The sequence below is a fragment of the Equus quagga genome, chromosome 5 (genome assembly GCF_021613505.1).
Source record: "Equus quagga isolate Etosha38 chromosome 5, UCLA_HA_Equagga_1.0, whole genome shotgun sequence".
NCBI lineage: Eukaryota > Metazoa > Chordata > Mammalia > Perissodactyla > Equidae > Equus > Equus quagga.
In genome coordinates this window covers 14,205,289-14,217,302 of record NC_060271.1, presented here as the reverse complement: position 1 = coordinate 14,217,302, position 12,014 = coordinate 14,205,289, and the positions used below count along the sequence as shown (strand labels likewise).

Genomic DNA, 12,014 nt, shown 5'->3' with positions numbered 1-12,014 from the left:
ATTGCTTTTTTCTTTTGTAGTTAAATTTGTTTTTTAATTATGTATATATTTTATTATATCCAAACTATAAAACAAGGCATATTCAGAGGGATACAGCTTCCATCTCTATCCTTTTTCTGATAGGTAATCATTTTTTTTTTTTTTGAGGAAGATTAGCCCTGAGCTAACTACTGCCAATCCTCCTCTTTTTGCTGAGGAAGACTGGCCCTGAGCGAACATCCATGCCCATCTTCCTCTACTTTTTTCATATTTGGGATGCCTACCACAGCATGGCTTTTGCTAAGCTGTGCCATGTCCGCACCTGGGATCTGAACCGGCAAACCCTGGGCTGCCGAGAGGCAGAACGCACAAACTTGACCGTTGCACCACTGGGCCGGCCCTGGTAATCATTTTTATTAGTTTTTGTTTTACACACTTTTAAATTTTGAAAATAGAAACAATTTTTTGTATATATATAGATAGATAGATATGTATACATATTTATTTATTTTCTTTTCATTCTTACACAAAAAGTATAATACTGTAAACACTCTTCTGCCTGTTACTTTTTTCAACTTTATTCTGGAGATCACTCTTTAGTAATATAAAGAGAGAGTCTTCTTTCTTTTCACAGCTGAAGAGTATTCCAGTACACATGCATACCATTGTTTCCTTACCTGTCCTCTATAGAAAGACATATGGGCTGTTCATAGTCTTGTATTACTACAAAATGTGCTGCAATAAATAGCCTTGAGCATTCATCATTTCAGATTTTTGTCATTTTTGTCTTAGGTACATGTACCTGGAAGGGAAGTTGCTTGGACAAAGGGTAAACGTATACATAATTTTGCTAGATACAGTAAATTTCCCTCCATGGTCATACTGCTTTTCATCCTCATCAGCAATACATGAAAGTACCATTTCTCTGAAGTCTCATCAACTCAGTGTGTTGTCAAGTTTGGGATTTTTGCAAATCTGATAGTTAAGAATGGTATCTCCATTTAGGGTTTTTTTTTTTTTTTTTTTGAGGAAGATTAGCCCTGAGCTAACATCTGCTGCCAATCCTCCTCTTTTTGCTGAGGAAGACCGGCCCTGAGCTAACATCCATGCCCATCTTCCTCTACTTTATATGTGGGATGCCTACCACAGCATGGCTTGTCGTGTGGTGCCATGCCTGCACCCAGGATCTGAACTGGGGAACCCCAGGCCGCTGAAGCAGAACGTGCACACTTAACCGATGCGCCACTGGGCCCGCCCATCCATTTAGTTTTAATATGCATTTCTCTTATTATGAGCAAGGTTGAACATCTTTTCCTATATTTAAGAGCTATTTGCATTTATTTTTCTATAATTTTCCTATTTTTTTACTAGATTGTTAGACTAGGATTTGAGTTTCTTTTTTTTTTTTAAGATTTTATTTCTCCCCAAAGCCCCCCAGTACATAGTTGTATATTCTTTGTTGTGGGTCCTTCTAGTTGTGCCATGTCCGCACCTGGGATCCGAACCGGCAAACCCCAGGCAGCCAAAGCGGAATGTGCGCACTTAACCACTGTGCCACCAGGCCGGCCACAGGATCCAATTTTATTTTTATCCACATGGCTATCAGTCGTTCCAACACCATTTATTTATCAAACACAATTTCCATATGCCTTTGAGTCTGTCTTTGGATTTTATACCCTGGTTAGGCACCAATGCTGTAACGTTTTAATTAGAGGGGCTTTATCAATGTTTTAATGTCGGGTAGGGCCAGTCCCCCATTGTTCTTCTGTCTTAGGAGATTCTTGGCTAGTCTTGTATTTATTTTCCAAAATAACTTTATAATCAATTTATCTGGGTCCAGAAAAAACAAAAAAATCTGAAGATATTTTTATTGAGATCACGTTAAGTTTATACATTTTAACTTGGAGAGAATGGATATCTTGCCTGTATTGATTGTTCTGATCAATACTATGGTATGCTTTTCTATTTAGTCAAGTCTGCTTTTTGTCCTGTAAGAATATTTTAGTTTTCCTTATGTAAGTTTTACACAATTCTCGTTAAATTGGTGCTTGCATTTTGTTTTATTTTGCTTTTGCTGTTCTAAATGGAGTCTGAGATCCCATTTTCCATTGTTTCTTCCAAGTGCTTACTGTTTCTTCCAAGTGGTTACTAAGACTCTATTTCTGTATGATAATTTTATATCATGCTACTTTACAAAATGTTTTACTGTTCATAGAAGGTTTCTCATTCTTTATAAGTTTTCTAGAAATATATCATCTGCACAGAGATGTAATTTTATCTCTTCTTCAATTCTTATGCCTCTAATTGCTTTCTCTTGTATTAAAATAGTGGGTGTCCCTGTCCTTTTTCTGATTTTTGCAGTAACTTCCAACACCAATTGTGCCCTACAATTCCATTCAATTCTGACACTGACTACCCACAGTTAGCCAAGAGCCCACAGGTCAAGATTCTCAGTCCCACAGGACTGCCCCCACATCATATGCCAGTTGAATTTCCTGGGTGTGCCCAGGCCACCCACACTTCTGCCTGGCTGGCTACAAATTTGGGGCTTTCCACAATCCCCTCAGGTTGACAATTCACTAGAACAACGCACAGAACTCAGGAATGTGCTATATTTACAATTTCCATTTTCTTTTAAAGGATCTTGTAAAGGATAGGGCAAGGTCTTGCAGGGAAAGGGTTGGGCCACAGAGTTTCCATGCCCTCTCCCTGCAGAATTTGAGCCCTCCCAGCCTATCGGGGTGTTCACCAACATCAGAAGCTCCCTTAGCCTTGTAGCCTAGGGTTATTAAAACACTGGCTTCGTGACTGAACTCAGTCTCCGGTCCCTTTCCCGTTTCCTGAGGTTGCAGATGGGGCTGAAAATTCAAACCTTCTAATCACGTGGTTGGACCCTCTGGCCCCAGCTCCCAACCTGAAACTACCAAACCCCTCCCCCCATGAATCACCCCCACGAATCACCTCATTAGCATAAACTCAAGTGTTGAGTTTATAAAGTGTTGAGTACACAAACTCAAGTATCAAGGGGCTCATTATGAACAAGACACTCCTATCACTCAGGAAATTCCAAGGGCTTTTGAAGCTCTGTGCCAGGAACCTAGGACAAAAACCAAAAAAAATGTTTAATTATATCACAAACAGCAAAGTCACTAGTGTTTGCCCATTAATTAAGAGGGTAAATTTGGGGTAAAGATATGTAAGGGAAAGAGCCCTCCATTTCTGTTGTACTGAGCCTTTAACATAAATGCTCTTTGAATTCTGTCAAATGCCTTTTCAGCATCTATGGAGATTATCAGTTGATTTTCTTCTTGGATGTATGAGTTTGACACATTATGTTAAAAGATTTCCTAATATTTGTTAAAAAACAAATTGTCTTTATTCAGTGATTCCTGAATCGGGCAGCAACCAATCTAGCAGATAGAGAGGAGCTCTGAGGAGTTGGAAGGACTTATAGGCAAAAGAGAGCTGGAGCAAGGAATTTATATCAGCAAAAAGGGCACTGGGTGTGGCAAGGCCACTTTCCTTTAGGGGAAGGCAGGGGTCTATCAAGTACATTGCCTAACTAGTGGTGATAGGCGATTCCTGACTGCCTGGTTTAAGGTTTCATTTCTAGGAGAGCTGAAACTGTAATTAAGCCTTGGTTTGGTGACCTGGGGCTTAGCATAAGTGACTCCATTTTGGGCTTGTTGTCTTGTTTTTAATATGTTAAATTACGTTTGTATTTCTGAAATAAACTCCACTTGGTTATGTGTATTTACTTAATGTGCTATCCAGTTCTGTTAGCTAATATTTTATCCTTTTTGTTCATTTAGTAACAATGTTATACTTTAACAAAAAGAAATTAGAAATGTTTCTTCATCTTCTATACCCTAGAAGTGTGTAAGTAACATTCAGATTGTCTTTATTTTATCATTTTTTAAATGAGTATTTATTGGTAGACAGTATTTTGTGTCTGTGACAGGAAGATCAGCCCTGAGCTAACACCTGTTGCCAATCTTCCTCTTTTCGCTTGAGGAAGGTTGTCGCTGAGCTAACATCTGTGCTGACATTCCTCTATTTCATGTGGGATGCTGCCACAGTGTGGCTAGACAAGCCGCACCTGGTCCTCACCCGGGATCCAAACCTATGAACTCTGGGCCACTGAAGCAGAGTATGCAAACTTAACCACTACACCACTGGGCCAGCCCTCAGGATTGTCTTTAAAGATTCGGTATAAATGTCCTGGGAAGCCATTTGGCACTGATGCTTTTTTTGTTGGGTTTCTGTTTTACAACTTCATACTTATGCAGAATTCTGTCTGTTTAGACTTTATATCGTCTCTGGGATCAATTTTGGTAAATTATGTTTTTTTAGAAAATTCTCTATTTCATCAAAATTTTCATATTTATTTGCAAAAAAATGTACAAATTAGTTGGCTCTATTTCGACGCCATGTCTCCCTTGTCATTTAGTTTGTATGTTTGTATTTTCTCTCTTTTTTAAAAAATTAAGTTATCTAAAAGTTTATGTTCATTGTTAGTGTTTTCAAATAATAAGCCTTTTAATTTATTTATTACTTTTATTCTGTTTCTTTTTTTAATTCATTCATTTTTCACTCATTAGTTCCTTCCTTATGCTTTCCTTTGATTTTCTTTGATCTTTTTCTACTTTTGTGACATCAATGTTTCATTTATTTACTTTCATTTTCATTGATCTAAGTATTTAATAGTAAGAATTTTTCTCTAATAATTGTTTCTGCTGTAGATCATTTATTCGGATGTGAACTGGATCCAGAACTGGATAGCACATTAAGTGATGTCTTCATTATTAGAAGTATTATTTTCAAGAGTTCTAAATTTTCTCTTTATTGCAGGAATCATTTAAAAGTTTGTGCATTTAAAAAAATTTCGAAGTGGAAGAAACTTTGTTATTATTATCAATTTCTAGCATTGTAGTCAGAGAGCACGGCTTGTGTTATTTGCATTTTAATGCAGTTTTTCTTTATGGCCTAAGAGACAATTTTTATGAACATTCCATGTGCATTTCAAAAGAAATTGTATTGTCTAATGTTGGGATTCAGAGTTTGATGTATATTTGTAAGAGTTCCCGTGTCGACTATGTTGTTTAGGTCAGTGCTACTCAAACTAGCCGGTCTACTACACACGTAACAGTTCAGCAGATTGTTTTTTTTTTTTGGTAGCCAGATTGCCTCAGTGAAGGAAGTGGTACAGTGATTTATATTCTGGAGCAGACTTCTTAGCCCACGGCATCTGTAACCACAGTTCATGAACTGGCACCAGTCTGGAATCACATTTTCAGTAGAACTGGATTCGGTTTCTAAATCCTTATTCATTTTTTGTCCACTTGATTTGTCTTGGAATGAGAGTCGTGTGTTAAACTTTTCTCTTGTTAATGTGTTTCTATTTCGTCTGCATCTCATCTAGTTTTTATTTTATGAAAGTTGATTTCTGTGTTATGAGAAGATATATATCTATCTCCATCGTTAATTTAGCTACTAACCTTATAAAACGTCCTCCTTTTTCTTTTTGATGCTTCTTGGTCAGAATGCTACCTTAACAGATAGCAAACATCATCACCCTTGCTTTCTTTGCGTTTTACATTTTACCTGGTATATATTGATCCATCCTTTTATTTTTCAATTTTCTTAATCTCTTTGCTTTAGGTGTGTCTTATATGTACCATAGGCTCACACTCTGCTTTGTTTGACAATTTGAAAATGCTTTCATTTAATGTGTGAGTTAGCTTCATTTATGTCATTGATAAAAACCAATATGGTTTTTTTTCAATTATAAAATATTTCACTATATGGCCATCTGTTTTTTTCTCTCTCTCTCTTACTCTCCAGCTCTTTTAAAAAATATTTCTCTTGGAATATAGTTTTACATTTTGTTCTAATTGTTACCTTTATAATAATACCTTTGCAAAATACCATTTTCCCTCTTTTTTCAGATAATAGTCTGTTGGTTCCCTACTTTGAACAATATTAAAATTAACTAATTATAACTTCTTCATCTTCTCCTTCTCCCTGACATCTATTTAAGGTAATATATTATTACTCCCTCTTAACTACAAGGCAATTGATGAGCTTATCCTATTTTCCATATATCCTCCATTTCTTTCCCCCATTTTTGATATTGGAGTTTATCTACATTGTCAGAGCATATAAAAGTATGTATCATTCTGTCACTCATATCCTCACCACAGTATTAACTTTTAGTTTTACAATCAAACGTATTCAATGTTTACCACTAGTCCTTATGATGAAGCTTCTCCAATTATTTCTTGGTGGTTTGGAGTTTATTCTCTGCTACATTTCTCAAGAACGATGTCATGAGAGCAATATTTCCTGAGTTCTCACACGTTCATAACAGCTTATCTATGGTTTTTATACTTTACGGTCAGTTTAGCTGGATATAAAATGCTTGGCTTACATTTTCTTGAGTATTTTAAGTACATTACTTTATTCTCTTCTGGCAGAAAATGCTTCATCTGAAAACACTGGTGCAAATGTAATTTTCTTTTACTTATAAGTAATTCAGTCTTCTTACCTGGATGCTCAGATTATTTTTCTTTTCTTTGAAATCGATATTTTTATTAGACTATGTCTCAGTGTTGGTCCTTCCGGGCTAACTTTATCAGCCATATAGTGCCCTCTTTCTCGTGTTCTATGTGTACCTTCTTATATTGTGGAGGGTTTTCTAGGATTACAGTTCTTAGTGTTTGTTCTGTTTCATCGCTTTGACTTTCTCCTTTGGGTTCTCCCATTATACGTACTCTGAATCTTGTTTGCCTGCTTTCCACATCACTTTCTCTCAAGGCTTTTTTAAAATATCTTTCTTAATTTTCATTTGATTGCTTTCTTTTTTCTCCCTTCCATCTTCAATTTATGTAATTTTCGGTGCTGTCTAGTCATTCTGGTTCCTTCTGCTTAGTCTTTATCTCTGAAACATCTTTCTATTATTTCTAAATCTTTTCTGAGATCTATTAGTTTCTTTTTAAGTTTTCTTGTTGCCTACCCATTCTATGTCTGAGCTTTTAAAATTTTGATTTGTGTTACTCTCTCAGAGCTTCTATTATTTTCTTAATTTCTTTTGGTCATTAAAAAATATTAAGTTACAGTCTTCATCTTTGTGGCCATATTTTTCCAGTTGCCTCATTTTCTGCAGGTATGTTATTATTTTTATCCTTTTTTTCTTACAATTTCCATGGAGTTTAACCACAATCCCTTTCTGTTGCTCATGTTTAAGTGAGATTGGTTTCCTTGTGCTTTTAGGAGAAGGTTTCCATATTGGAGTGGGGAGTGGGCCAGGATGCCTTTCTTAGTTTCATGGCTCTAAAGATCTCTTTTATATTTTCACTCTGAAGCATTAAGAAGTATACTTGATCAGGGTTACCACCTCACCAGCAGTCTCAGATATCTATCCCTTCTTGTCCTTTCTCCAACAAATAGCTAAGCCTTCTTTCTTCTTTTTTTTTTTAGGAAGATTAGCCCTGAGCTAACATCTGCTGCCAATCCTCCTCATTTTGCTGAGGAAGACTGGCCCTGAGCTAACATCCGTGCTCATCTTCCTCTACTTTATATGTGGGATGCCTGCCACAGTGTGGCTTGCCAAGTGGTGCCATGTCCGCACTAGGGATCCCAACGCGCCAACCCGGGCCACCGAAGTGGAACATTCGAACTTAACTGCTACACCACCGGGCTGGCCCCAATCTTCTTTCTTATTTATCTCCAGAATATTTGCCCTGATCAATTTGTACACTGTTCACATTAGTTTTTTCTCAGTGAATGGAGCATTCTGTCCTCTCATTGGATATTTTCCGGAGCCTTGAGGACCCAGACTGCCTGAGTTCCCTCAGACCTTCCTGCAGCCCCTTTATGCCCACCTAAATATCAAAGCCTGGGTAACTTCCTCCCAGTTTTGACTGTTCTCAGTTCTGCCAGCCAAGTCCTCCACTCTGGGTGGTAGCCTCCCTTTCGGAGGTGAATACTTGTTGATGACTTCTAGATTTATCCTTTGGCTTCTCTGTGCTTCCTCCTTCATTGTTGTTTATACCACCCAGGTCTTGTTGTTGTTTGACCCCGCCAGGTCATATTCTAGGGTTTGTGGGCAATATTTTCCACCCCCGTTTTGTTGAAACATTGTCAAAAATGCTGTCTGTGCATTTTTTTCCTTTTCTATCCTAGTTACTTTGTGTAGCGGGTGCTATACGATGTCGCCTGGGTTCCCCCAGCTGCTTAGAAGGCTGGATTCTCCCAGTAGCTGAAATTGAAATTGCCTTCATTGAAGACAGTCACCTCACCCAAGGTCATTCTGCTTCACAGGATAGCAAAGTCATCACATCTGATGACAGGTTGACATGGGAAAACAAGGGTTTGGTTGCCTCACGCCATCTGGAGACAACTCTGAAGGGTCATCCCACCTTCAGGGTACCTCGAGGGGTCAGCTGAGGCCTTGTTGGGATTTTATCACAGTCCAACTTCTCCTTTTAACTTATAGAATAATTTTAATAATAGAAAAGCCCAAACCTGCTTTTTCCCTTTCCCTCTATAGGTGCAGGTACCAAGAGTACTCCCTAAAGAGAGATCAGAGTAGCTGTTTCAGAGGATGCTTCTCAAGGGGCTCAACACGCAGTACTCTGTCTGTTTTCATGAGGGGTTATGGGGAGATTCAAAAAACCCCCATCTCACCTCCAACTTACTCTGGAGTAAGTGTTTTTATTCTAAAGTAATGCATATGTGCTCTTTACCAGAGATGAGAAGCAAACATTAACTTCAGGAAACCTCCTGCTTAAAAGCCCCACCCTCCAACTTTGTTTAGAACCCATCTTGGTGGGGGTTTTCCCTTTCTTAAAAAAAAATTAAGAATAAATGTAGCCCTCAGTTTCCAAAGCAAGGTAAGAGCTGTGATAGGACATCCAAATGTGCTTACAATTTGTGAGCACGAGGAAAGTGGCAAAAGGTGTCAGACCCCATCTCCACTAGTATGATAGCTGTTTGTACCCTCAGTTGCATAGCTGCATTTCGGGCATCCTTCTGTCATCAGCCCCCATTGCCCCATTGCCAAAACCAGCTCTGGGTCTCAGGACTGTTTAGATACTTAAAAAAATCTTTCCTTCAAGCAGAGGACGAGAGCAGTGTGAGTACTGTCTGGATAATGCTTGGCAATGGCTTTGATAAGGAAAAAAGAAAGTAAGACCCCTTACGATCAGTCTCTGTCTCTGGGTGAGATTTCAATTTCCATCCTATTGTATAACATGAAATCAAAGCAGTCTTGCTTATTGAGGGAGGACTTCCTCTCTATATTTGACAGACTCTGGAAAAGGGTCTGCTATAGGAAGCTGTTTCTCCCATTTTCAAGTCCTCTATTTCATTTTTACATGAAATGATTTTGAGAGAGCGATAGTCCCTGCCTTGTTCCTGACTTTAATGGCAGTACGTTTAATATTTACCGTTTAATATGATATTTGCTCTTAGTTTCTCGGAAAAAAGAAAACAAACCAACTGTCTATCATAGTTAGGAAATGTCCATTGTCTTTTGTTTTACTTAACATTTTTACTAGAAATGGTTCTTGAGTTTTCTCGGCTGCCATATAATAAAATTGTATAGTTTTCAATTAGATTTTATCAATGAGATTAATTAGGTTGACGGATTTCCTAATTTTGAACTATCCTTAAGGGCCCAAAATAATTTCTATTTTTAAGCATATTCTTAGGTGGTTAGTAGTCTTCGTTGCTATTGGGAATGGAATCTTATTTTCTATTACATTTTCTAATTGGCTATTGCTGGTATATAGGAAAGCTATTGATTTTTGTACGTTGATCTTGTATGTGGTCACCTTGCTGAATTTTCTTATTAATTCTAATAGTTTGTCAATTGATTTTTCTCAGGTTTCTCTATGTAAGTGATAGTGTCATCTGCAAATAATTGCAGTTTGCCTCTTCCTTTCTAATGATTATACCTCTTATTGCTTTCCTTCTGCCTTAGAGAGAACATCTGATTCCATTTTAAATAGTGGTGGTGATAAAGGCCATTCTTGTCTTTTTTCTGACTTCAACTGGACTGTGTCTTATGTTTCACCATTAAGTCTGGCATTTACTATAGGTTTTATCATTGTTTTATTAAAAACAAACAGTCTCTAATTAAGGCTGTTCTTTTCCTAGTTTTCTAGGAGATTTTTTATTTTATATCATTGATGAGTGTTGAATTTATTAAAATAGTCATATTTTAACTTTTAATTTATTATTATAATAAGTTAAATTGATATATAGTCTAATGCTGAGCCTTCTTAGCAATGCTAGGCTACATCCTCTTTGGACTTGATGAATTATTCTTTTAACACACTGCGGATTTAATTGGTTAACATTTTATTTAGGATTTTTGCTTCATTGTTCATATGTGGGATCACGTACATATTTTTTCTCTTGCTGTCCTTCTCTGGCTTTGCTGTCAGGATATGCTGGTCAGTAAAATGTGTTGAGTGGCTTTCCATCTTTTCTTCTTTCTTTCTTTCCTCTTTTTTTTTTTTTTTTTTGGTGAATGACAAGTTTATTTTTTACACTTAAAGACCGATGAAAAACCATCACTAATCCCCTTAAAGAAAATCCAACATCTTAAGTGAAATGTATGGTAACTATATTTACTCATTAAATACTATTTAAGTTTTCTAAAACAACTTAAAACATCCAGCATGCATGTTTAATTTCAGTACAATGGATTCAAGACCAGGTATACTTGTTACACGCATGGAGGCTGGGTTACAAATAATCATAGTCGTCATCATCACCATCTTCACACTTTCTTGTAATGCATTTGATGATTCATTGGCAAGTATTTTGTGATGACAGCATTAGTGTAATGAGAATGTTTTTGGGGGCCTGCCTGGTGGCACAGCGGTTACATTCACACGTTCCGCTTCTCGGCAGCCCGTGGTTCGCTGGTTCGGATCTTGGGTACGGACATGGCACCGCTTGGCAAAAGCCACGCTGTGGTAGGTGTCCCACGTGTAAAAAGTAGAGGAAGATGGGCATGGATGTTAGCTCAGGGCCAGGGAGATGGGCATGGATGTTAGCTCAGGGCCAGTCTTCCTCAGCAAAAAGAGGAGGATTGGCAGTAGTTAGCTAAGGGCTAAACTTCCTCAAAAAGATTAAAAAAATAAAAGAATGTTTTTGGACCCCATTTATGATGGATTAATTAGAACATTCCAAACAGCTGATGTTGCAGGAATTGAGGCTTTTACAGCTGGGAACTGTGAAGTGAGCATCTGCATTGTATATCTTTGCCCTGTGGGGGACATTGGAGTCCCTACCTTAGTTGAACTAGACAAGGTTTGTGGGGTTGGTGCGCCTAGAGAGGAGGCAGTGGTCTGTTAATAACTGAACCAACACTTACTTGTGGAACTGCTGTTCTTCCCACAGAATAAAAATCTTTTTTGTAAAGGCTTAAGTCTGTAGCTTGGAGCAGTCAGGCATTATGTATCGAGTGTGAATACGGTTTGAACAATGCAAAGGGGCTTGCTTTCTTCGCCTTGCCGTATCCAAGAAAAAATCTCTTGGGGAAGAGAAGTAAAAGACTGGTCAGGGCGACACCCGATGGCCAATTGCGCATCATCTGCATCAACAGTAGTTTTCTTAGCATGGCTTGAATAAGTTTTTGCACCATCTAGAATTGTGGCCACAAATGGAAGGCAAACTCCAATATCTGATCTATAACTCTTGCCTCACATTCTGTAATCTCCACATCCTTGGGGATTTGTGCTGTGATCTGTGCTTCTTTCAGCACACTCTTGGGAGAAGCCATCTAGCTAGACTTCATAACATCTGGTGATCAGACTTTTTGAGCCAAATCATCCACCTGAATATATTTCAGTTCTGGTCTTGACACAAGTTCTTTGCGTAGCATGGTTTTTCCAACCCCTAGTGTACCGTGCCTGTCCCGCCCTCCAGCCCCACCCCACCACGTGCCCTGATCGGTTAGGAGGATGTTCAGCCTTTCCTCAAATAGTTTATATAAGGTGAGAACTATGTATTCTTCGAAG

General features: G+C 38.0%; 1 pseudogene; it reads right to left on the bottom strand.

Annotated features, from left to right (window-relative positions):
• Nucleotides 1–11,156: 11,156 nt before the first annotated feature.
• On the bottom strand, nt 11,157–11,791 carry LOC124240302 (transcription initiation factor TFIID subunit 9-like; annotated as a pseudogene).
• Between the last annotated feature and the right edge of the window lie 223 nt (nt 11,792–12,014).